Here is a 26,676-nt window from a genome sequence, read left to right as displayed (position 1 = left end):
TGGATGAAATAGGACATGCAGTAGTTTAGATGCTGTAGAACTGCGAAATATATAATCCTATAAAAACGTTGCTACTGTTTCAAATTGTAATGCCCATGTTTTAACATTTTCCTGGATTTATTGAAGGTTCCCTTAATTTTGCTAGAATTCTATTACTGAATAGTTCATTATAGATGTAGGTATAAGGTTTTTTTTTATAATTTCTTCCATCCATTGGCTCAGTTGGAGTAGTTTTAAATTAGCTTAAAGCCAGTGTGTTATTTCCAATTGCAACAATGGCAAGTGTGAAAGTTTTATTATGCACTTGAAGCCATCTAACTGAGAGCACAGAGGACCAAACATCTTTGGATAAAGTTTGGTTTTCAATTACAAAGTGTGATCTAACTGCCAAGATACCACATGACAAAGTACATAAAGTGAGTGTTTTTTCCAGACTGAAAAAGATAACTTTTGCATTGAGTGATTCTTCATGGTGATGGATATTTGCTGCTTGCTTTCCTGGAGCAAGAGAACAATTGTTGGACATTTCTAAAGCTACTTGATTAGTTCCTTGAAAACGAAAGAATCTTTCTACTAAATTAGTACATGCTTGCGCGTACAGATTTCTAGTATTTTCATTATCAGTATATCTCCACAGTTAAAGAATTTATGACCTCTACCATTGCTTAGTATTTCTTAAGACAAAAGCAAGGCCTTTAACTTACACCTATTTATTTTAAAATATTCCCAATACGACGCTACAGAAACTGTCTTTAATCACAAGAATAATGTTGTAAAGCTTCATGTGATGGTGTGCAGCCTTCTGAAACAGGACTTACTGAAGCCAACTTTTTTTTCATTTTTACCCTTTTTAAATTTTGGAAAATTTTCTTTTGCAACAAGATTTGCATACCAGATCATCACACAGGCCAGGTAACAATCCAGATAGATTCTTATGCAGAGTATATAACACTTGAAACTAATGAAAAGTAGATGTTGGAAAGAACATGGGCCCACTTTATAATGTCCTAGAATGTGTAAACTTCCATTTTCCCATAGAGATCCTTTCATATTGTCATTGTCCATCAAAGATGAATGCAAATACATTAGGTAAGCTTGTGAAACCTATCCTATTTAATGCCCCAATCACTACCCACACAATTCTCAATAAAGTACTTACGTATCTATCTTCCCATCATACTCATCTATTTTTTAATCCATTGTCTGCATGGATTTAACCCAAAATATGTTCCAGGTGATAACTCAAAAAATTGTGTTCAAATGAACATTTAAGTTGATTTCTGCAAAACGCAAGTATTTAAATTTGAAAAACCTTTCACTTTCCCATGGTGGCTTCAAATATGTAGGCTTCTCTCCATGGATTTCACATATGTCTGAGAATACCAATAAAACACTTAATTCCTCTCTTTATTCCTTTCCTGTTTCTTTTTGCCATTGCATGCTTTTGTCTGCAGTATCTTTTAGGACCAGGCTAATACTTTCACCCTGTTTGCTGGATACACAGCTGGATCCATTACAGTCTTATCCATGATTCTATTAACCTGTGAAATTTCTTAGACCACCCCCCCTTTAGACATTGATTAGAGAAGGCTACCACTTGAATAATTTTGCACCCCTCCCCCCACTTATTAACTTGGTAGGATTTTAACTCTCACATTGTCCTTGTAAAATTTCTTCAGCTCTTCACATAATATTTACAAAATTCTCTGATTTCATGGTTACTGGATTTACTGAGCTTAGTTGTCTCTTCAGCTTGCTTCAGTGCTTCATGTACGGCTAGTGTGAAGCCCTCTTTACAAATATTCACCAATGTTCTCAGTAACTAAACCCTGGCTTTGGTACCAAATAATTTATTTTCTTGTGTGTATCCATTGGTGATTTTAATTTGATTTTTATTATGCAGGGTGAAAAAAATGTACCAACAATTTACAGCACCATAAATGAACTCTCAAACCTGTCAAGTTCCCTTCCTTAATACACTTTTACCTTTTGGGTTACTTTGCAATTTTGAGTAAGAAAAGCCCAGCTAAAGTTTGTTGGGGCTGGTTGATCAATTAAAGATTGATCTTCACTGTTTAGCCCTGGATATTTCTCCAGTGATACTACTCAGCTTGTACAGTTTTCCTATTTAAGAATCCTATGTCCTTTTTTGGTTGTTCTAACATGATCATATCCAATTCTGCTGCAATACTGACTTGTTAATTTGTCCTTGATTTGAAAACTAATTTGGTGATCACTAGTTTTGCCTTTTCTTTTTTTTATCTTTTAATGTTACTAATTTGCATACTCTTGCTAATGAAGAGAGCATGTGATATTCTTGTGGATTCACACTAAGTTCTATGAAATTTGGGTCATACTAGATATCTCTATTCAAGTTGTTATTTCTCACTTGTACAGCTGTTGCAATATCTATTTTTTATGCTTATGCTTTTAAGTTGGTATTTTAAAAAATGTTTTCAGACTTACATATTTCCTGGTAACACAGCATGTGATCACATTTCTCCTCTGATTCTGCTTTTTATCTTCCAGCACAACTTGAAAGTAGCCTGGGCGTCACTTCATTTTGGTTTAGCTTTTGCTTCCTCTTACAAGGATTTGTTATTCATTTTTATTATGGTATGTTCCTTTTTCTAGAAACTTCAGCATTACTGCTGCTCAGAGTCCTTTTCTGCTACATTGTCCGCATTCATTTCTTGCTACCTCCTGTTTCAATTCCCATAGTTCACCTTCTGGTCTTTGATTCTAATTATTTTTTTAATCTTTTGTTTAATATTTGCCTTCTTTGTTCTACATTGTTGGGGATCTTTTATCCTTCTTTTTTTGCCTCCTTGTCTGTGGTTTTATTTTCAGTGTCTTCTACCTCTGGTTCCTTCTCCTGTACACAAAAGTCTCATCTTTTGAACACATTGTGACTGAATTTCTCATTTCATATTAACACTTAGACATAGAGAACTCATAGTGCATTGACCCATGGAAAACATCCTCTGTTTGTGTGTTGGGACCCCATTGTGAGATCCATGATTCTAGCTGAGAATTCATTTTCCCGATTCCTGCAGATGGCAAGACAAAACTTGTAATCATTTCAATCCATGGCTCAATTTTTGCTGTTATGGGTCTGTTACAGAATCTGGTACTGATTCCTGATTTCACAGGATGTTGGGATACCTAAAACTGTTAGTAGCTAATGGTGAAGGTGAAAAGACAAATGTTTCAGTAGGGTACTTGGGCTGTGGGACTGAATTGCAGCTAGATCACGCAAGCAAGATAGAGGATGTTTCCATCCTCATGTCATATTTTCAGTATTGCTTGGTTTCCTAGATGGTCTACATCCTCCATCAGTTGCTGCAAGCAGAGTTAAGTCAGGCCCCAAGAGCAGTTTATCAGATCAGTCATGCATAATCAGGCATAAACACAGTTATGTTTATGGTAGTAAGGCAGTAACACCCTGGTACTAAACACTGTCATGCCACTACCACAGCATTAAGACAGGAGTTGAGGAGAGGGTCTGAGCCATAATCACACACCTGACTCTGCACACCTGATTCTGAAGTACAGCATAAACACAAAAAATTGGTTTTGTTACTGTTGTATTGATAAATCTTAAGGATACTCTACCTGTGCTAGCCTTGAGGACATCTACACATCTGTTTTAATCACCATCCCTGTGACTGTCTGCTGGGTCTCTGGCCCCCTTTTCTTCCTGTAGTTCCAAGGTGCTTGCTCCTCAGTTTTGGGGTTCTTTCTGATGCATACACCCTTATCCTAGAGCCGCTGATAGTTTTCTCTGTCTGACCATGGTGTTACAAAGCACATATGTATGTGCATATGCAATGCTTCCTTGACTTGTCATTGATATCTAATTCTGGTAATGTTATTATTACAGATTTGGATTTGGTTCTTTTCAGGTTGTAACACCCAGAAGAGTAAGCACAGAATATTTACACTAAAAATGAACAGTGTGGAACTGTGACAGATGGGCATTAATCTGTCATCAATTAAATCGGACACAGAACAGAACAAAGTTGGGAAACCGTAAGAAAATATGAACCCTATCTTTTTTAAAGGAAAAATGAACTGGACACAGACTGAAACCTCTGATCAGAATAAGTATATTTTTAAAGGGAGGATCCCGATGCAGATGTGGAAGCCAGCTCTAAAGAAAAGGCTTTATCCTCTCTCAGAGTCCTGTGACACAGGAAACAAAATCCAGGATCAAAAATTCCCCATGTAACTATGAGACTGTTGGTAGCATTTTCAGAGACCTTTTATGTAACTGCATTTGAAGGGTGAGATAATGGAGGCACAAAAATTTCATACTAAAGAACATGACTGTACTTACCAAAAGAATGTGAGGGGGCAGTTAACCAATAGCATCTGGTGGTTGTGGTAGTGCTGGGGTGTCTTTGTGGCCAAAACACCAAACATAAATTAAGAAGTTGGACTGTAAGGGACTCTCTGCTCTTGCAGATTTTCTCTCATAGAGTTAATGTTTGCACTGTGTGAGTTGGGTGCAACCATAGTTGACTTTATTTTACTTTCCTTTTTCTATCTTACTCATAGTAAATATTGTATTTCTGCAGTGTTTGAGGCTTGTGAATGTCATAATAGAATTGTCTATACATCTAGACATATAAAACATATAAAAACATATAAAATCTTCCTATCTACCTATGTGTTTTGAATGATGTGTTTCTATCACTTGCCTAAGCACTTGTTGCTCAGAGAAACACAGAGTGAGATCTACCTAGCCTAGGATACTTCGCTGTGAGGTCTGGGAGCTGGCAGGTGAATGCACTGTGTCCTGAGCTCAGAGGAGAACTGAGCTTACAAGGTTATAAAGGGACAAAACTGTATTTTGTCACATGTGTAAAACATATGTTTCATGCATGTAATTACCTGGATAGATCCTTGCACTTATTTATCCTGTGGATTTGTTTTTTCTCATATAAATTCAGGACTATCCTTACATTTAACTGATAATTGTTTATAGGCTCACTGTAAAATTCTACCACTTTTGTAGACAGAAGGAACTCCAAGGTAATTATCAGTTCACATAAAAACATAAACAGATGCCCCATAGCAACACATATTTTATTGCTGAGAATGTAGATTTTATAAAAATATCCACAGACAGTGCTGTGAGTAAGCAAGACTTGCGTGACTAGCATTCCAGATGCCCTCATGATATGGGCACTGCATCTGATTTTCAACAATAATAAAGTTTCTACTGAATTTACAGGGAGATTTGGAAACCTGGAGAATCTGGACTTTCAGAAAGATCTTCTGTGGAACAAAATGTGGCACCATTTTCACCAGAGTAAAAGCTCTTCTGGGTGAGGCTGTTATTGCTGAGCCACTTTGGGTGCAGCATTGGGAGCAGCGCTGAACTCTGGCTGGTCACACAGCAGAGAGGCAGAGCTGGTTCCCTCAGGCATGGAACAACACTAATGTAATTATGCAGCTTTTAGACTAGAGCTAATATTTCCAGCAGAAATCAGAGCTTTGTTGTACCAGATTGGTCAGTACAAACCCAAGGATCTCTTTGTGAGAGAGGACAAAGTCTTTTTTGATGGATACAGGGCTATCTTTCTTGTTTGTGCCAACACCTGGTGCTAAGCAATTATGTTACTGGCATTGATGCTATCATCAGATATCACTGCAAGTGTTAAACATAGGACAGAAATCTCTCTATTTAAATAAAAAAAATAGGATTAGATTGAAACTATCTCCATTATATGATTCTGAAAGGTAAGACTGGAGGCATATTGCCTGGTCTGAGCCAGTAAGAACTAACTTTGCAGTATTACCTGTGCAAGAAGGGTGGGTACCTATTTACCTGTTAAAATTATCATCAGAGACAGAGGGAAGGAACAAATCCCTGATGGGTGGAATACCTTTCTGAAAATACTAGCTCTGGGTTTTTTTGTCATGACTGTATTGTCATACAACTTGGTCCACTGAAAAGAAAAAAAATAAAGGAACATCTCTCATGAGTAACACAGCAAGACAGAGTCATATAGCACGGGTTAGCACAGCTAATTTCAGAGTCATCAAACTGAACAAAGCCTCTTTACTAAGCTTGAACTATCAAACTAATTTTGTTGTTGGCTTTGTACCATCATGTCCCAATTATTGATTTATTTCTGGGAGATCCTTTTCAGATACTGTCTGAGATATTTTGTGCAATGCTTCCACTGCACCACAAAGGGTTTGCCAGGTCAAGCAACACATACATTTTCCTGTCAAACAAAGAGATGTGTCCATCTGTTCAACCTTTAAAGGCATACTCTGTCTGATCTTTACCTGGCTAATACTTGAGGCCTTGGAAACATTTTGGAGATAAGGAGTTAAATAGAAGTGGACTGTTTTTTCACCAGGACCTCACAGTCTGAACAGGCCTTCTGCTTCAGGTCACTTCTATTCTGCTCATGCCTGCATGGATAGAGTGCATCTCCATCTGTCCTTGCCAAGCTGGAAGCAGCACACTATTTTGCCCTACTTTCTAAGCAATGATTTTTTGGATACTCTAGCCACAGTAAATCTTTGTAGTGATAGGCAGGATCCTGGTGCATAGGACTTTTTTACAAATTCCATGTACAGGTGATGCCTGTATCTCCAGTAATTTTATCTAACTGGTAAGTGGCAGTGAAAATGTAGTTAATGCAAAAGCCACTTACATTTATATAACATCTTTCAATCACAGAGCTGTAGAATTGTAACATTACAAAGCAGTGGGGAGTTTTGATTTAGTCTGTCTCTGCCCAAAGACCACATTGATTATGTTTGCCATTCTTGGCCAGTGTCTTATCCTTTAAGCACTCCTGTGGAAAACATTATCCTCAAGAAATCTGTTGCACTTCCCTGTTTGTGTATCACTAGAGTATTGTTTATGCACATGCTCAGTCTCCTTTTCTCTTTCACCTGGAGGTTGTTATTGTGTGGCACTACAGACTTCTCTGCTTTAAGTTGTACATTTCCTCTTCTGTCAATCTTTCCTGATAGCTCACATTTTTTGCTCCTCTGCTTGTTTTTGTTCCTCTCCTCAGGGCTCCCACACAAAGTCCACAGGTGTTTTTTGGAGTGTAGTAGCCAAAACTAGTAGAAATATTTCTTCTAAGTCCCTGTCATCGTTGAAGAGAAGTGACAGATTACTTAGTATATCCTATAGGCTACATTCCTGCTTACAAATTCACATCCTAGTAAAATGCCTACGGTTTGGAGAGATGACTCTACAGAATGTAATATGGAGCATTCTACTAAATCAAGCTGCAGCTATGTGATGCATAACAACATTGTGGTTTTGGTTTTAAAGTTATGTTGTTACATATCTTGTCCGGTTGTTACACAGTGAATCAATACCAACAGCATCCCAAGAGTTTTGCTTCTTATTACCCAAAGGTAGACTTACATCACTAGAAAGGACAAGCCTGGTCATTATTAATTCTGAGCACCCTTCAGTCGTATAACTTGTTCTCCTGCAGTCAGTGAGATTCTTCACACAGAGGATGACTAAAGGAGGTGGCCAAAGGATTAACACTATCTAGTTTTGAATGGATATCAACCTATGTGAAAACTGAGGAAGAAAAAAATGCCACAATAACCAGTAGTGGCAAAATATTTTGGTGGCAGTATTTTCTTTATGATGTGCTGATACCTCTCCTCTATAACTAAAAAGCAAGGATTTAACATGCAGTGTCTGACTGAAGCCTTCAAAGACCTTGAATGCAGCTTTACTGCCACTGGGTTTTTTATGCAATTTGAGTCTCTAATCCAATGCAGAGGTCCTTGCCTTAACTGGAGGCTTGGTGGTTATTGATAAAACGTTAGGAGAGAGCAGACATTAATTATCTGTGGTCATAATTCAAATTCATTCTTTAAACACTGCAGCATCTTGTCATTAAAAATATAGATGCTGAATGATTGGAGCCTAGACCCCCACAGAACTCATCAGCAGATTCCACGGTAGCTATTCCCTTTGGAATCAATTAAAAATATCTTCTACAAATCCATTTCTTCTTATCCACATTTAAAAGGAATGCACAAACAGTATATTAGGAATAAAAGGCTTTAACATCAATTATATCAAATTAGGTAAAGATTCTCCAATAAATTGCTAAGCTTGACACGCTATGAACATACTTAACTGAAATGTTGACTTGATACATTCAAAATATTCACTGTGTGTCATGAAAATAATTTTAATGGGTTTACCATTAAGACGTCCACTGTTTTAGGAATGAAGAATGGACTTAATATTGAAATCACTCCTTCAGACCCGCTCTTTATGCCATATTTAGAGGCGACTACAAGCAAAATGTCTGATTCTGCAAGTGCTTGAGCATTTCAGCATCTTAATTTCTGTGACTAATGGAACTCAAAGGTTATTTGTTTGCCTGGATGTTTATGGTCTTATGTCTGTTCAGACCGAGGTCATCAGAACTATTCTGGGCCTCTTCTGCTTTAACTAAGTTGTAATTGTATCTGAGTGTAAGCAATCAGTGAAATAATGATACTTCACTACTTTTTGCTTGAGAGACTAAAAATTATTTTCCCCTTGCAAGTGGCTATATCTGCCATTAACTGGAAGATGCACATAAAGGCCCCTCTTCTGAGAAAACTGAGGAACAGAGCAATGCCCTGGCAGCAATCAGCTTCTGCTCAGGCCTCTGTGCATCCTCAGCATACACTGGGTGAGATGTGGCCCCATTGGTCCATTCTCCTACCCTACAGACATTAAGGAGCTGTGTTTGGGGCCAACTGAAGTAGTTTCCCTTACTGGCTTTAGTTTCAAGACAGGGACTCCAAGTTCAGGGTACTGTCCCCCTCACCAAAGCATGTCTGATTTCTGTAGAACTATTCTGACTTTACGGACTTGAAATCCAGGCCCTCAGGGAAGCCTGCTCCAAAAAGAACAAAGTTTATCTTTGTTAGGTAATTAGACTATGGAGCATAGAATTGAATAGATTATTCCCATAAATAAAGAATTGATTTTAACAAGAAATGGGTGTTATGGCAAAAAAGATAAATGGAGAATTATACTGTAGCAAAATTGTATGCTGAAAGCTGTGTTGAAGCTCCAGGGTATTTGTCTCATTAGTACAATGCATCTAAATAGTTGCTAACCTTACATAAGTTTGTAGAACTATTGAAAAAAAAAAGTGACAAAATGTTTCTCAAGAAAAAAAATATATCCTACACCTGATAATTCTATCCATTCATTAAATCAAGACTTATGATTAATATCAGAGTTTAGTATACTTTAGAACTAGGAAAAAGCCTTTCAGTAAAAATGCTCCAAAAATATTTCCTCTTGAAAGAGGAAAAAAATCCCCCAACCCTGTTGATACTTTCCTATTCAAAGTTCTCTTGGAACAGACATGCTATTCCCTTGCTGCCCCTTTTCCTCTTCTCAAGGGACTGCTGAAGACATTCCTTCCTGCCTTCACCCTGGATAAGGAAAATTACTTGCAAGCAGTGACACAGGCGACTCTTTCATGGGAAAACATGCAAAAGGAATCTCTAAAGGGCTGTGAGACTTAAATATATATGCCACAACATATCGGCCAGTTTTGTCAAGATCTGAACTGTGGATGCCAGCTCAGGGCATCTGGAAATACTTTCAGTACTTCTGCCCACAGCCCAGGGCAAAATCATTGATGATCAGATATACCCATTTCACAGCTTCCACATTTGTGTGTGCTTGGATTTCTGCTTAACTAGTAGGTCTTTCTAGCCATGTGTGTGGCTGTAGGAGTGCAGAGAGCAGAGACTCATGGCAAGGCAATGAACTGGACAGTAAAAAGGAGACTGTTCCTTCTCAGAGCTGTGCTAAAAGGCTTCTGTATCTGGCAAAGTATAGAAACTGGTGTGATAAGACATGACACAGAGTTGCTGCTCACCAGAGCAGAGTGGGAAGTCCGGAGATTGAGGCCTTTGGTTAAATTTTATCACTGATCCTCACCTGTATATTTTCTCGTCCTTAAACTATGAAGAAAAGACACAAAATACTTTTAAACATGGATTGGGATTGAGTGGTAAAAAATATATGTATCAGGAGACAGGAAGATATATCAAGTATTCTAATATTTATAAATATCATGCAATCCAGAAAATAGTGTTTGTGATCGAAATACAAATTAATTTTTTTAATACCTTCCCATTCTTTGATGATCATTCAGATATTAAATATCATACACTATTCTCACACAACCAAATGTATAACCACTTTTTTTTTTTGGTCAAAATAATTACCTTTTTCATATTACTTTCCAGCACTTATGTTTCTCATTATTTTCTTTGCTATTGAATGTCAAGAAAAAAAGGCCCTCACATTCAATTTGCTATACAGAGTCAATAAAAAATTGTGCATGCACAACAAGGGAAATCAGAATATTGTAACTATCTTGATTGCAGTTGTTTTGATGCAGGTATTAAAAAAAAAATAGCATAGGCACAGTGTACTTTCCATTGAGATATTCCTCATGGAGAGATTAACCTGTCTAAACAAAGACGTCCATTTGAGACACCATCTGGGTGTCCAGGACAGTTGTAAGAGCCAGCAGACACAAACCAAAATCTGCAGATACTTACACCCTCTTGGAGTGACAACTGGAAACTGGGCAGTACACCCCAGTGTAAACTCCTTTCACATGTGTGCTTTAAAACTGAGGTATTTTTGACTGAAAATCTTTATAGGAAGGATAATAAACACGGTTCAAATGTAACACTGCACATGAGAAAGACACCTCCAAACTTTCAAAGATTCTTTCTATATATTTCTTCTGTAAGACAGAAACATACATCAATTAACAACACCTGAAATATGGTTCCAAATCAAGGTCTCACAAAATGTGTTGTTAACAACAGACACTGGTAGTGTATTTCCATTGCATCAATTGTTTTAGTGATAAATAGCCCTCACAAAGTGGAACGACTTGTTGACAGACAAAAGCACCATCTAACAATGGACTATTTAGACTTGCAAATGACAGAACTTAATTATTCCAAAATAACATTTCCCTTTTAAACTATGATCATTAAATCCATCATCCTTTGGTTTATATGCATGAAACATTTATCATGTCTTCTACAAACAGGAGTCAGTCATCTCAATATAGATTTTTGGACCATTCATTTCATCATGGCATTTCATCGAAAGCCCAGGATTTCATTTATTTTCAGTAACAGAGATAAAGTGTTTGTAAACGATGTGATAAGACCATAAAGAAAAGTGAAGTGAAATTCTGCTCCATACAAAGATGATAAATACAATACCTACTTTGAACACTGGGATTATTGTGTGAGAAAAATGAGATATTGAAAGTCAGTAGCTATGTTTTAGATAAGAAGTTTTTTGCCTGTGAATTTTTCATTAAAGTCAGGGGCAAAAAAGAATTATCTGACTGATTCAATTTTTTTTTTAAAATGGCCATTACAGACCTTAAACTAAAAAAAACCCTAACAAACATAGAACAACTGGAACTAAAAGGAAGCCATTTCTGTGGTACTTTACTTCTTGTGTTGTGAAATTACTAAAGGACAGTTTTTCAGTTTCAAGAAAAACATTTATATTCCATTAACACGTGCTCTGGTGAGATGTGTGATTTTCAATGCTCATTCTAGACAACCAAGCCAGAATCCCTTTTTTCAAACAATATCTAATCTCTGTGTTTCTGGGAGTTTCCAGCAGAAGCCTGAGCTTTCAGTCAAAACCTTATTTGGGCAGTTTGCTGATACACACATTTGGGACATTCATAAGAGCATTTAATCTGTACCTCTTGGCATTTTGGCTTCACCTTTGCATGAGATCATTTTGGCAGGATTTATTTCTTTCATTGCCCCTACCTCTTTCCTCTCTTTCTCTTTTTGGCAGAGTGGCAGTTTCACTCCAAATCACTGCACCCAAGCCATTTTGAATGATTGTTTTTACTTTTGTAATGCAATCTAAATCATAACTACCATAATGAGAATGTGCTTGCATAATTCCTGTGGGACTTATTTTGCACAGACTGCACATTGGAGAACATTTTTTATTTTATTTGCCAAGGTAACAATAGTAGTGTTTTCTATGCTTTTTCTTACTGCAACTATATAGCAGATTAACTTTTCTCCTCTTTCCACCTGAGTTTTTTTCTTTATATAAAAGACCTAAAGAAGGAAACGAAATAAATAATGGATATACAGAATGTTCTTGGCTTCTGTGTATGCCTACAGGTGTCCTTTCATCATATTCATTTGGCTGGCAAAGTGGAAAAGTGCTTGCAGCCTGAGGGTTAGCTTGCAAAACAAACAAAATTCAAAATATGTTACAGAAAGGGAAGAAAACATTAGGTTTGTTACATAGTTTCTTTTGGGGGGGAGAGGGGGAATCTAGAAATTAAACACATATGTCTATCATACCAAATATTATATTAAGAGAATGTTAGAATTACAGAATAGTTGAGGTTGCAAGGGACCTCTGTAGGCCACCTTATCCAGCCCTTTTAACAGAGACAAGGATTGAAAAGTGAGGAAATATTAGTTTTTAAGTGGTCTGTATAACCTTACCTTTCCCCTCAGCATGCGTTTAAACTGAACTTTGATTACGTATGTTAAACTTATTTTTTCCATTTTGCCCTCATATTATTTAATGCACTGGATTCTGAGAGCTCTCAAAAGAGGAATTAGATGTCGATGTTTTTTTAAGCTGACTCAGTTCACTCTGTGATGTGTCTAAGCCTTTGCTTTTAATATACACTACTCAAACCTTTGTCACTAACAAAAATCATTATACTTCCTCTTGTGTGTTTATATCATGATCAGAGGGTGGGAGCTTATTAGGATATTTTGGCCTCTGCTCAGTCCTCATTTTCAGTGCTTACAGAAGTGTAGATTTCTACCTCACTTGCACACTCTGGAGCTCTTGAAACAACAATCTTAATTCAAGCACTTTGTCACTTCTGCATCCTTCAGAAGTTAATGACGCTTCTTTATGTTCACTGCTCACCCTTTTCCCCATGGCTTCCTTAAACTTGTTTATAAAGCACCCTGTGAGCAATACCAATTCCTCCAGAGGGTACAGCAAAGCTCAGGTTAAAGCAGTTGGCTGCTGAGGTCATAGAGACTGATCAGGGCAGCCCTCAATGATTTTGGGCATAGACCCTTTGAGACATGAGGCTTTAGATACCTAGTGGGCTCACTGTGATATGAAGTCTTGAGAGTAGGCTTAAGCATCCTGATTCATGATGCAGGTGTTCCCTGGTCCTTGTTGCAGGTGCTGTTGTCCTCATGGCTGTAACTAAAATCATCTACACAGTCCCTGAGAAGAGCTGAACCCTAATGCAGTGCAGAGATGGGTCTATGGGGCAATCATTCCTGGTGTACACAATGTGTACAAATGACAGGAAGAGTCATTGGACATATTTTTATATACATATATGTGTGGATATTCTCCACAGAGAAAGCAAATATACACTGTGTCTCAGATGTCACAGCTGTATGAAAAGACAGCATGCTTACTGCAAATAGATTATTTGGAGAATTTACATTTTAACAGACTATGAGTGTGTGAGAATTTAGTTTTTTAGGAGATTACAGCTGGATCAGATTTCCACAGGAGTGACAGAAGATAAGTCTTGACATCAAAGTAATTTCCAAATGGAGTTTCAAACTTCAGCTCCAAAACTTAGACATGCTAGAGTCTCTCAATATGATGGCTGCAAGAGTTCTTAACATGACTAAAAGGATGTATTTTTACTGTCTGTGTTCTTGGAATTATCTTGAGCCATTTTAGTCAAGACTTTCCAAACCCAATTCAGTTAGAGACAGATACCCACCATGGAAAATTTAAGCTGTAACAGTTAAATTTTGGCAAACTGTGTAAGTAATTGAAAGTAAGTTCTTACAAACAAGCATTAGGCAATCTTAGCTAAAGGCATTACTTTTACTATTATGTATAAACACACATGAATAACTAATACATTTACTCCTGCTATGCATGTACATATACATTATATATGCATATGTATAACAGGGAATTAATGTAATAGATTTTAATGCAGCTGGCAGTCAGGGAGAGACAGCTTTATGCGAAGCAGTAGCTTGTACTCTTTAGGCAGAATCCTGAGGTTATACACTAACTTCCAAAGCCTCCAAATTTTTAACATAAGTTTAAAGTTCATGAAAAGTGTCAGCCCAATGCTTGTTAAGAAGGAAGTTCTTTGTTTGGGTACAGCACGGGGCGGCACGGAGAGCAGCAGCCCAAGCTTCCTATGTAGCTCTATCAGATGTCTCATCCCTGACCTGGAATGCAGGGGGGGAGGTGAAAGGTTAGTCCATTCTTCATGCTCATTCAATACTTCACTTCTCTGTTGAGTGCCAAAAGAGTATCAATTACTGCCAGTTGTGTGTTGCTTTTTGTAATGTGGACTTATGTCCATTAAGAATTGGACTGAGTCCACAAAACCATCTCATTGAGCCTGTTGGAAAGTCATCTTGATGGTGATGGCTCTTCCATCATTTCCACAATTGTTGAATTTGAAACAGGTACCTGGATTTAATGTATTTCATTACTTCAGTCATACAGCTTCCCAACTTTTCATTTGTGTTTGGAGAGGAGATGGCAGGGCAGGAACTCTCTCTACTAATACTGATAAAATAGAATGGTAATTGCAATCTTTCAGTACAGCCAGGATGCCTGGTAAATCTATGCTTTTTTAGTCAGGACCTTTTTGCAAGCAAGGTCACAAAACATTATTCAGATAAAATTGCTCTAGTCAGGCAGTGTATGCACATTCTTGATACTCCCTGCAACAACCTAATTTATGTGGTACTGCAGTGAGACACAGGCTGTGATGGTGCTAGTGTAACAGTATCTTAGCAGCAAATAAACACAGTGTGAGAAATTCTTCCTTTTAAAAACAATGTAAAGGAAAGACATTCAATCCCTCGGGCAATTTCTTTTCAGTGTTTGAATTCTACAATACCAGAGAGATTCTCAGTGCATCGCATGGGGGGATACGAACAAATGCCATCTATAAATTAATTAGTTTTGCATATGCATTTCACAGACATAATTTTAAATACTTTGCCCTTACTTTCACCACTTTTTGGTCTGTGTGCCTGTAATTTATCCTAAAAAAGCAGAACTGCAGTTATAAGTGTCAACTTTATCGAAGCAAGAATGCTGCACTAATTTAAGTCCAACCATTTTCTAACTGGCCATATTTACACTTCTGTATAAAGCTATCGTGGGTATCCTAGAGCCCGGGATTTTAATCTTTCCAAGCACAGACTTTCTGCAGCCATTCCTCTTTCTCTCTTTGTCCTTCCCCATGATCCCTGTTTCAGACCTGCCCATCTCAGCTCTCTCACATGCACATAGCAGCACTGGGATTTTACAAGCTCTCCCTTCCAAATGTTTGCCTCAGGAGCAGGAGGACCAGGAATAGCAAGAGGTAATCCAGAAGGGAATGGCTGGTGCTAACAAGAAAATTCTCTGGCAACGCAAAGACTCAACCACAGTGTGCTGCTGAAGATGGGGAGCTGTGCTGGGGAATATTGCTGTGTTTGCCCTGTTTCTGTACTCTTTTGTAGGCAATGGCTGTGGGACAGTGTCAGAGCCAGGACACTGCTCGGGAGACCTGTGTTTCAATCCCGACGATGCTGGCAGCAAATATTGAGCCCCTTTCAAAGCATGAGTACAGCTTGTTAAAGCACAGCACACGATCAGAGCCTGAAACTTTGGCCTGCTAATCAGCAAGGGCCTCAAATTGTGGGGCTCAAATCTGGATCCAAGCTCCTCTGGATTTTCAAGTTATTCAGGTCTATGGTTTTGGCTCTGGCTCATCTGTCCTAAAAACAAAGTGAAGTTGACAAATGTCTCTCTTAGGCAGCTGCCCCAAAGGACTGAATATCATTACAAAAAAGACATTAAAATACAAAAGGCCTTAGCAATTTGTATAGGGCCTCGTTTCCAGTAATGTTGTAAGAAGCCTGCCAGCATTTTGGTGAAAAGGGACTGGAGCACAAATCTTGTTAACTAGACTGAATGAGGAACAAAGCAGCCTCGCTATGCACTCCCAGTGAAGTCAGTGGCAGAACTCCCACTGGCCGTGGCGGTGCATGATCCAGCCTTTTCAGTACGGAATGCAAGCACTTTCCTTTTATTACCTGGTCAATAAGTTACCAAGGACTTTTCATTCAAAAAAGCAGCTCCATTTACTGCCCTATTTATGAACCACATTTGGGAGTTTAATATGATCTGAAATATAAATAGATACAAACCTGGTATTTGTTCTGAACATGAATCTCTATGAATAGCAGTAAAAAGTATAATGAATTAAAAGTGCAACACAACCCAGGATTTGGTCCTCTTCATTAAAGACTAACCATACTGTATTCCAAAGTGAAAATTATAGAATACTTTCTACTTAGCACTCAGTCTTCATGAGGAAGGGTGAAGCAAGTTTTACTCCTCTCTCAAAAGCTAGTAGTTACCTTACTGAACTGTTTACTAACTGCTGGATCCACTGAGGTATTTAGGAACCAAAATCTTTCTAGACTCAGTGAATCTATGTGTGATAACAACATCCACTGGGAAGGAGAGAGAGATTTATTTGTTGTGCTCTAAACTGATGACCTAGATTACTGTTAGTGACATGATGGAGCAGAGTTATTGTTGATTGTGTTGATGGTCAGTACGTGCCTGCTGGTGCTTACTGCAGGTAAGTACCATCTCACTACTGTCATGGCAGTGCACCATGGGATAAGGAAGATGCTGGAGAGAACTCATTTTTTTCCAGGCTTCTTGCAGATCATGCTGATTAAAAAAAAATATCAGCACAATTTAAATCAAAATTTTGACATTAATGAATTAATTAAAAGAACATCCTGTCCTGGATTCTGAGTTATGTTTATTTAAAAAATGCAATTTACTCTATACTGATGATTAATTTTATTTATTTTGCTCTTTTTTAGTTCAATGATCTTGTAAAAGCTTTTCATTCTCTCCAGTCTTCTTCTACTGCCAACATAGCTCGGTATAACCCAGACTTCTCAGCAAACATTACTACACATGCCAGTATTCTGTCTAATTTTAACTAAACATTCAATAATACTAAGCTATTTTAGTACCCTGGGCCCACATTCTCCAAGGTATTTAAGCACAGAACTCCTGTGAGGATCTTGGCTTTGTTGCTTTCTAAAAATGCTAGAATTCTCATACGTGCTAACAGGGCAACGGTAAATGAACAACTAATTCTGCTGCTGTATTTACATAAACCTTTATAAATTGCATTCTTTCAGTGTAGAACATGATTATTAATCATCCCATTCAGTTCTGTGTAATATGCAACTAAATAAGGAACACAGTGGACCCTTTGTAATTACTTACCCTAACTTCACTTTTAAAGCCAAACACATTGTGACCTTATACTGATTTGGGGTTTATTAAACAGACTCCTATATTGTATGAAAGAAAAGAGAAGAAAATGTTTACATAAGATTTTTTGACATTTATTAACCCCTCAAAATCTCTCTCATACAGTAGTCAGTAAAACGTGCTGGGTGTACATATGGGCACAGTAATTAGCACGTATGTCAGAGTAACAAATGAACTCTTTCTGTCAACACAGAAAGGGCCAGGAGAAGGGTAAATCAAGATTACTCTCTAGTTATGTGGAATCCAGATAATTAAAAAATAATCTGCTGTCCTTAAATGCTACAAATTATTAAAAGCACTGAAATATTCAGGTTTATCTTCATGATTGTTTGTTCACTAAATTATTACCTCCCGAAGCTGTCAAACTGCTGACCTATCTCTCCCCTTCCACTGCCTGCTCCCCAAATCTGTTGCATTGCCTAATTTTCTCTTGCTTAATTAACATTGGCACTAAATTTAGAATTGTCAGAGCCTGAAAGGACAATTTACGATCTATGCATTCCTGTATTAGCACTAATGGAAATAGAGCTTGGGGAAGTATTAATCTAAATTTGAACATTAGTTTAGGGTCATATTTTTCTCTGTCCTGCCTGGTATACTTGCAAGCAGATGACATGGCCATGCAGATAATAGACTTCAGATGAGAGACTTTTATTCACAGGAACTCTAAAACATTGGTTGCATACAGAGGTATCATGCTTTGACTGGGTCAGTCAGGGGTATTTACAGCAGGGACAGCCAGGGGAATGCAGGAAGTTTTACTGACCTAGGAAAAAAAGCCAGGGCTCTCGGTTACACTTTTTGGAGGGCTACAATACAGCTTCATAAACAGTGCTAATGACTAAAGCAGAGAAACCTGCACCTCTTCTGCTCTGAGCTCCATTGAGATGGGAAACAGGAGAGTGCAATCCCTGTTTGGCTCTGCCAGCACCCATCTGCAGGAGGGGAGAGATGCTGTGCCTGCATTCCTCCCACTCTGCCTCCCTGAACACTGCTCTCCTGTAGTCTGGCCCATAAAACCCATTTTTTTGAGAGTCTGCCCTGTCTCTTGAACTATCTTGAGAGAATTGAGCTTTCTGAGGTTCAGCATCTAATAAATCCTGCCCCTGGGCAAGGAAGTGAATGACCATTTCATGTTTTCTGCAGCTGCCCAGCCCACGTATGCAGAGCAGCACGAGGAGGGAGAGACAAGTACAAGAAGCAAATGATAATACAGGGAGAAGAGGGTTTATGCTTTTAAAATAGTGGACCAAATGAGGAGCTGAAAGATGTCTCTAGGCCTAAGAAGGAAGGGCCATGCAAACAGTAGGGGAGAATGAGAACAGTGGAAAAGAGGAGTCATACAAGTACCCTGAAAAAAACAAAGGTGAGGGGATGATGGGGAAAATGGGATGGAGAGATTAAATCCTGGAAGCAGATTTAGAAATAGTGATGTTAGTGAAGGATAAATAGGAGAAGCAGTGAGCAAAATTTAAAAATGAGATGGACTGGGAAGGGCTGTGCACAGAGCAGGGAGGAGCTGCTGTGGGAAGTACAAATAGGTTCCAGGCAGGGAAATCCAGGAATCACCACTAAGGATCACGTCTTGGAGGGCTTCCTGTGGGGCACTGAAGATTTTTTTTTTTTTTGTGTGTGTGTGTGTGTTTGTTTGTTTTGTTTTGGTATTTCCTCTGACACAAGAGTAGTTTCATGAGAAATAACTGAGAATTTCAATACCTTTCCATGAAAGGCATCCAAATGATTGAAAGGTAAAGCTTTCAGAAAATGTAGAAAGTCTTTGGGTGTCCTGCTAGTTGTTCAAATATTTTTCCAGGGAACATATTTTGTCTTAGAAAAAAATGTATGCTTTCAGTCTTGTCAGAAAAATAAGTGGGCATCTAGCCTGATAGCCTGTTTAGTTGCCAGTGAGCAACAGTTCTCATGGACTACATACAACTATGTGTGGCTGGAAAGTCCACTCAAAAGAAAAGAAATTGAAAATGTCTCAGATATCTGCAAATTTGATTTGTTCTTCCAAAGAACAATGCTTTGAGATGTATGTGGAGATCATTAGCACAGCCTCCCACACAGAAGTTGCTTGGACTACAACAGCCAAGTAGATAAAAATAGTCTTCTTTGATACAAATTCTGAGAAGTAATTAAAGTCCATTTCCCATTACAGGAAGAAAAGCCACAAATAGTCTCCTATCATTGGGCTACTCCTTTTTTATGCATTTTTGATCACTATTTATTATGCATGGAAACATGTTAATACTAAAAAAACACATTATCTTCTGCTTCAATGGCCTGTGGTCAAATGTATTTAAAAGCCCAACACTAATAATATATAATATCCTCTTTTTTTTTGCCCAATAGGTAACCTTAGGAAATGCTCTGAAATATTTCAGGTAATTTTGCCTCAGTAAAGCAATGTTCATTGAGTACTGTTGGCTAAACCTTTTAAAGTTTCTCATTTGGGTATGCCACTGTTTCTCATCTCACTGTCCCTGAGATAATACAACTTCACACTCCTTTGGTTTTCTGAGTCTGACAAAAGGCTTTTGATATTTCTTATGAATTTTGATTCTGCATCTCAATCATGTCGTAGCTGAATAGCCAGAAGTTTGAAAGATACCAACTATTAGTCACCATGACTAATTTTTTTAAAAAAGAGCTTTATGCCACATATGAGTGACTCCTTATCTGCAGTTTGCAGGGAAAAAAAAAAAAAGCACAGGGAAGTAAACATAGTGATCTGTTCAATTATGGATAAAGAATGCACTATTTTAAGGCTATTTATAAAAATAATGAGCAAAGCATCAAAGAAACTTTGACTTTGAATTCTAATGAAGAAGACATTATTTCCTTCCATTTTCCCCTATCGCAATACACACAGAAAGAGGGACAAAGAATGCAAACCCATAAGAACAACTTACAGATTTTCAAGAACTTCTCCACAAATTGACCCAGGAGTTGCTACAAATGTTTGGATTTATGTCTGGATATTAGCCAAACTTTGGACAGTAGGAATACATGTCATGCATGGAGAGGAAAAGACTCATCTGAAAATGTGAGCAATGAAGGCAAATGGTGAACAGCATATGAAGTATAAGCTAAACAAAACCACCAGGTCAAATTTTTGTCTGCTTTTCTCTGCTCAGCAACAAGCACAGATAAAGCCAGCTTAAACTATTCTTTGAAGATTTATGGTAACTGATTTTATTTTCTTTTATTCTTCCACTGAAAATGGATTTCTGCTCGGAAAAGGATCTCCACATGCCCATGTCAGTTTATTTTATAATTTCGTCTATAGCAGTTTCTATACTACTTCTAAATTTATGGGGTTAGCAGGTGCTTGTAGACTAAAACTGGAAATCCATAAAACAGTATTTGAAAGCGTGGTGATCCACGTCCACATGGATATTGTCCTAACTCAACATTTTCACAATGTCTTTAAAAAACTTGATGGGTAAGGGTCTTTAGGAGAAATGGGTGTTAATGTCTTTGAAATGGGTCTTAATGCTCTGCCCACCTCAAACGCCAGGCTTTTGTTACAGAGCTCAAATCAGTTTGACTACAGCTTGAACTCCTGAACGCCAAGGTAATAGACAACTGGCTCCATGCAAAGATTTTTGCAGAGCCCAGACAACCAGAACTTCTGGTGGGTCCACAGAACCCAGACAGCCTGAACTTCTGAGCCTTGGGGAAAATGATATGGTCAAGGGTGGGAATATGTGGTAGGCAGTTCAGGAAGGCTGTACCTTCCTAGTACTTCAGCCAGTGGGAAAGAAAGAGGGCAACATGCGACTCGGAGTTCAACATCAAAGGAGGCTGAGTCCTCTGAAACCTCAAGAGAGAAACCCCACAGGGGTATGCCCCAGTAGACTCTGTCCTATTATTCAAATAAAATTGAGGACTCCATTGTGTCCTTCATGGACATTGGCTTTTCATGGTGTGAGTCTCCACACAATACTGACTGTAGGTGCAGTAGCTCCAATAGCAGACATGCAGGAGTAGAATAATGCTGGCTGAAAAGGATGGATGATTCGGATAAGGAGCCAAACCAGAGTATGTGCCTCTGTTCATTAAATGACTGAGTTCCTGTTACACATTTGTCCCATGTGCTCAGTGGAAGGCAAAACACCCCACTCTTCTATGTCTTCTTGCTATAGGTAGGAATCAGAGACTTCTTCCCAACCTAAAATTTGGCCTTGGCTAAGGATGCAATGAGCACCTCAATTCATTGTTGGTGAAATTTCCTGTACCTGGGACACTGCATGAAAATGCTTCAGAAGCTATATTCAGGTTACTGCTGCTATGGGCTACTAAGAGCACATTGCTGCAGCCTCAGCATTGCTCAGCATTACCCTCCCTTGGCCTTGATTCTGAAGCTGCTGCCAATTCCAGTTGCTGCTATCTCAGAGACTGTCTGCCTGTCCATATCCCATGGTGTCCATGGGGATCCCACAGCTTTGCAGACGTTATCTGAGGCGTGTCTGGCTAGCAATCACAAAGGGTTTCCTTCATGTGTATGCTGACTGGTTTGGAGAGCCACAGCAGATCACAAGTGGTCTTGCAGTATTGCTTTCTCCCTTTGAGCAGAGAGCCTACAAGCTAATCCTGGGCAACCAAGCACCATGGCCACTTGCACATTGCAGCTGAACACTGTGAACACCCGGCAAAGCTCAGTCTCCAAAGCAATTATGGAAAATGAAAGAATACAGCCAACCTGATGGGAGCCCATTAATAAAGGCACAACCTTCCCCCCCCTCCCCCCCCCCCCCCCTTTTTTTTTGGCAGTGTTACCTCCAGCCTGGATGCTTTTGGCATAAAAGATATTTTAAAAGTGAGTGAGGTTTTCCCCTTACAGCACAGACAACCAGGGGGTTTCCCCACGGCTCAGCATCAGTTGTGAAAGGGGCTGGTGATGAGTACCAATCTGAAGGCAATAAGGGGCAGATGATTTCAGCCAGTGCAACCCTGGCATGTTAAAGCTATTGCCAGAGAACTGAGAGATTTGGTAAACCCATTGCTTATATGGCAAAATGTATTGCTAAAAGAGCACAGCAATATTTAGAGCAGGAAGTTTATTTTTCCTCAAATTGCTTTTGTTTTGTTATTCCATTATTATAATATTTCTTCTGCTTCCTTTCAACATGATTGTTTTTCAAATCCTAAACAAAAGAGTAAGGCAAATTATTCTGCAGCAGTATATGAGTTGGCATAGAGTAACAGAAGGAGCTATTATGATCTGTCAGACAACTACTTATTTAGGGACTTTTGAAACTACTGATAATTGACTTAGTAGAATAAAACAGCTTTTCTGGAACTGATGGAGCCTATTGTTTAAGTACTTAACGCATTTGCTGCAAGTCATTTAAAAATACTACTGACCCTGGTTAAACTACTACAGACATGAAGGAATGGTGAAAATGTGAGGTGCAGTGGTGCTATTTTAATACCATTTTACTAAACTGACTGCATAAATAAGATTTGAAGTGTAAGGTGGTCACAAATTTAGACCCCAGTTGCAAAGTCAGTAAGAGTCAGCTGGAGACTGGAAAAAACAGATAATAATATGCAAGGCACTCGGCTGTGTCAGCCTGACAGCCTCTCTGTCTGCTCCACAGGACTCCTGTGAAGGTTGCCATGGGCTCACATCCATGTGTCCCTGATGCATATTCAATACCAGACCCCATCTCACTCTCCAGAAGAGGGTAAGTTGTGCAGACATACAAGACTGACACATGCACATAAGCAGTCACATCAGCTGAAGCAGGGAACTGGGGAGCTTAGTGATATCCAAGGACCTGTGGAAATCAGTCCCCTAGGTCTCTTAGAAGCATAGAAAACCTGAGAAGGCATTTGTAAATCTAAATCTTAAAATCTGGGCATCTTGTCAAACCGTGCTGCACAGTCTCATGGCAGTAGTTGCTGTTCATGGAGACAGATGTGGGCTTGCTGTAATGCAGCCCAGCATAGCTGGGAGATGCATTAAGGAGCTCAGAGGTTCGTCATTTCTATTTCTACAGTGAGGACACCCATTTGAGAGGTGCAAAATAGGATTCTGGATAATCTCCATCTGAGAAAGACACTGAACAAGCTCTCCCACATCACATGCTCCACTCTCTGACAATTTTGATGCAAAAGATTCTGGTGGGAACTGCCTGTGCTTTGCACGAGAGAGGATAACAGGATCAGTTCCCAATGAGAGGCCATTGCTTTGTTTTATTAATGAGGGGAATGCAGGTAAGAACTCACTGGCATATTCTTTTCTATGTTTTCTCAGACAGGATGAAGTTCACAAGCCCAGCAGGTCCTGGCAGCATCTGATCTATGTGGTTCACACTCATGTGCTCCCACAACCATTCAGTATGTTTGTGAGAGATGCAGTGCTGTCTGCATTCTTTCTGAGCATTTGCTCTCCTCTTGATCCTCATACATGCTGTTGCTCTGTTGCTGCTCTGATTTGATTGTTGGGCAAATCTTGTTTCTAATATGATAATGTGTTATATGATTATATGATCTAATATGATTTAATATGATCTAATATGATCATGGGAAATCTTGTTTCTAATATAATCATGTGCACAGTCCTCACATTCTACTTGAGTAAAATTTCTAGCTGGAAAAAAGTTCCTGTATCTGCCGAAGTATAGATTAAAAAAAGCTTAAAAACATGAACAAATTTTTTGAGGAATTGTAAGAAAAAAAAACCAAAACCAAAACCAAACCACACCAAACCAAACCTAACAAAAACCAGAACAAAACAAAACAAAACCAAACCCAAAAACCCAAAAACACCCAAAAAAAAACCAAACCAAAAAAAAAAAAAAACCAAACCCTTTGTGGCTAGTACAATGGTACAATGGTGAAATGTTTTAAAATAGAACAAAAACTCAGCATACTTTGGCAATTTCAGGTTCCAGTACTAATATAAACATCTTTTTACCTGAAGCATGAAAATGTTTATGGGGGTGATGTTTCTTGAAGAGCTGTCAGTTATTACTAAGAAAAACAGAGACCCATCTTTTTCAAGTTCATAGCATGGCATTGGGTATAGCAATGAAGAAATTATGAGGTCTGAAGTTATCTTTACTGTGCTTGCACAAATCTGATTCACTTTACTTTCAGTGGAATTACTCCAGATTTACACCGATATGAGGAAACAATTCACCTTGCCTAGATTTTTACCTACACAAAACAAAATAAATGCCAATCTCAAACTCTGGACGCCCTTGACTGTGTTTGAAGAATATTAAATAAAACTGACTAGCTCCAGCAATTACCTCCAAATCATGATACCTTAGAATAGCATAAATGTAGCAAAAATTTAATTAGTCACACCAAGAAAAATCACTAACTTTTTTGCTTGCTAAAAGTGAAATATCTCTCCTCTTTGTGATAATGTCAATGTTATGGGTAAGACTTGGAATCTTGTTGTATATGAAAGCAATATATACAGAAGAGGCCATTTATCAGCTAAAGACAATAAATACCATGGCTAAATTCATAGGCTGAGACAGAGAAAACAGTACAGTTTTTATGAGCATCTTTGCAGGACTGTACAAATATATTATGCTGACACTCTATGGATATATTTACCTACATGAAAATAAACATACATCTTAATCTAAATCTTAAAACTGGATGTAAAGCAAAGCAAAGGGGTATTAAGAACATGAAACTTGAAGGCACTGCATTTATTGACTGTCTTTTTCCAAGAGAAAATCTGAGGAAAGGGCTAAGAGAAACTGGTCTACTGGGAAAGCGGTCACACCCCTATTTTTTGGGAACAGTCTGAGTGATCCACCTGAGATCTTTTGGAAAGAAGCTTATCTGACAGGAAAATCTATTCTGTAGCAAGCACCAGTCACTGACCATCAGGAATAATCAACCTTCTTCAAAGCAATTCCACGATTCCCTCAGGAGGTCACTAGGTCCAGCTTTATTAAGGGATCTCAGAAGTATAAAGTGGTGAGCTATGGGGGCACTGTATTACATTTCCATCACAAAGCTCATAAGCCATCAGTGCACATGCCTTTGGACTGCTGTTTGCAGCCTGTGCTCTGGTTCAAATCTGGTTTGTGAGCATCTTCCTCGAACGTGGCCTCTCCTTGAGGAGGAAAAAAGCTGTGATCAGAAGAGCCAGTCACGTGCAGCTCTTAGGGCCTGTTCCTGCCAGCTCTCTACAGGCTGTTGTAATGAGCTTGGCTTTTCTGAGATGCTCTTTTCTCTTCTCACTATTCTTGTGGTTACCCAGGAATGTCAACATCCTCATGCTGAAATTGCAACAACAGTGTAAAAGCTCTTTCACATCAAGGACTGAGAATGAAACAGAGGGAAGAAAATAAGAGAGAAGAAAAAAAGGAAAGGGAAAAAAAAACAAAATTAAAAGGACAAGCTGTATCTATTTTCATGTCTTTGTTTGGTTTTGTTTGTTTATTTGTGTGTTGTATTTTCCTGGAAAGAATGTTCACTTAAAGAAGAACTTTGTTTAGAATTGGTGAATAGTGTTGAAAATCCATCAGCTTCTAGTAACATGCCAGGTACATTTTAGTCCATTTTAAGCCATAAATTATTTGGTCTGGAATGGATTTATGTATGTTCTCTATGAAATCATTCTCAGAATGGACAGAATTAATTTGTAAATAAAATAATCTGTGAAAGAACATTGCATAAGTTTTATAACACATAACTTTGTCTTTTTTTTCTTCTGTCATTAACTACAGCCTTTACCTACTATTTTCAGTTAAGTCTTAATAACAAGTATTGGGTTTTACAGTGGATTTGTAAGACAAATTATGTATGTGAATATATTTAGATGTATATGGAAATTCAACACAACCCTTAGGCTGTCAGAGTGGTAAATGTTGTATTTTGCTGCACAAGAGGCTAAGGACCTCTGGCTCAGAGGGAATTTTTATAGATGGGTGGTATGGGAAACTAGCATTATCCTAAGTGGTGGCACTCCATAATGTTGCTCATAATTATTTCTTAGCATTAATTAGGGAGTGACAGATTAGTTTGGAAAAACCACAAGCGTAAGTTAAAGTAGAAATTTTAACCTCGTGCTCTTACAGCTGCCCTGGTAAGAGTAATTTTCTGACTCCACCTTCCACAACTGACTTACCCTCCCAACTCAGACTTTTCCCTTGACACTTGACCCTTCTGTTGAAGAGCCTTAGCCATGAAGGGAATCAGCTCTTGGCTGTCTGCTGATGTCCAATGTTATATGCACTGTGATCTAGGGAAAAATTATAGAGGTTTAATATTAT

At 38.4% G+C, this 26,676-nt stretch overlaps 1 long non-coding RNA gene across 1 annotated transcript in view; it reads left to right on the top strand.

Annotated features, from left to right (window-relative positions):
* LOC119697427 overlaps nt 1-26,080 on the top strand; it is a 33,776-nt gene extending 7,696 nt beyond the window's left edge. The window contains exons 2-3 of the long non-coding RNA XR_005255847.1: nt 23,029-23,115; nt 23,688-26,080. This is a non-coding gene — a long non-coding RNA (uncharacterized LOC119697427). The remainder of the gene's footprint in view (nt 1-23,028; nt 23,116-23,687) is intronic.
* The last annotated feature ends 596 nt before the right edge of the window (nt 26,081-26,676 follow it).

Source organism: Motacilla alba, chromosome 2 (assembly GCF_015832195.1).
Source record: "Motacilla alba alba isolate MOTALB_02 chromosome 2, Motacilla_alba_V1.0_pri, whole genome shotgun sequence".
Lineage (NCBI taxonomy): Eukaryota > Metazoa > Chordata > Aves > Passeriformes > Motacillidae > Motacilla > Motacilla alba.
The sequence above is the reverse complement of the archived record's forward strand: the minus strand, read 5'-3'. Positions and strand labels throughout refer to the sequence as shown.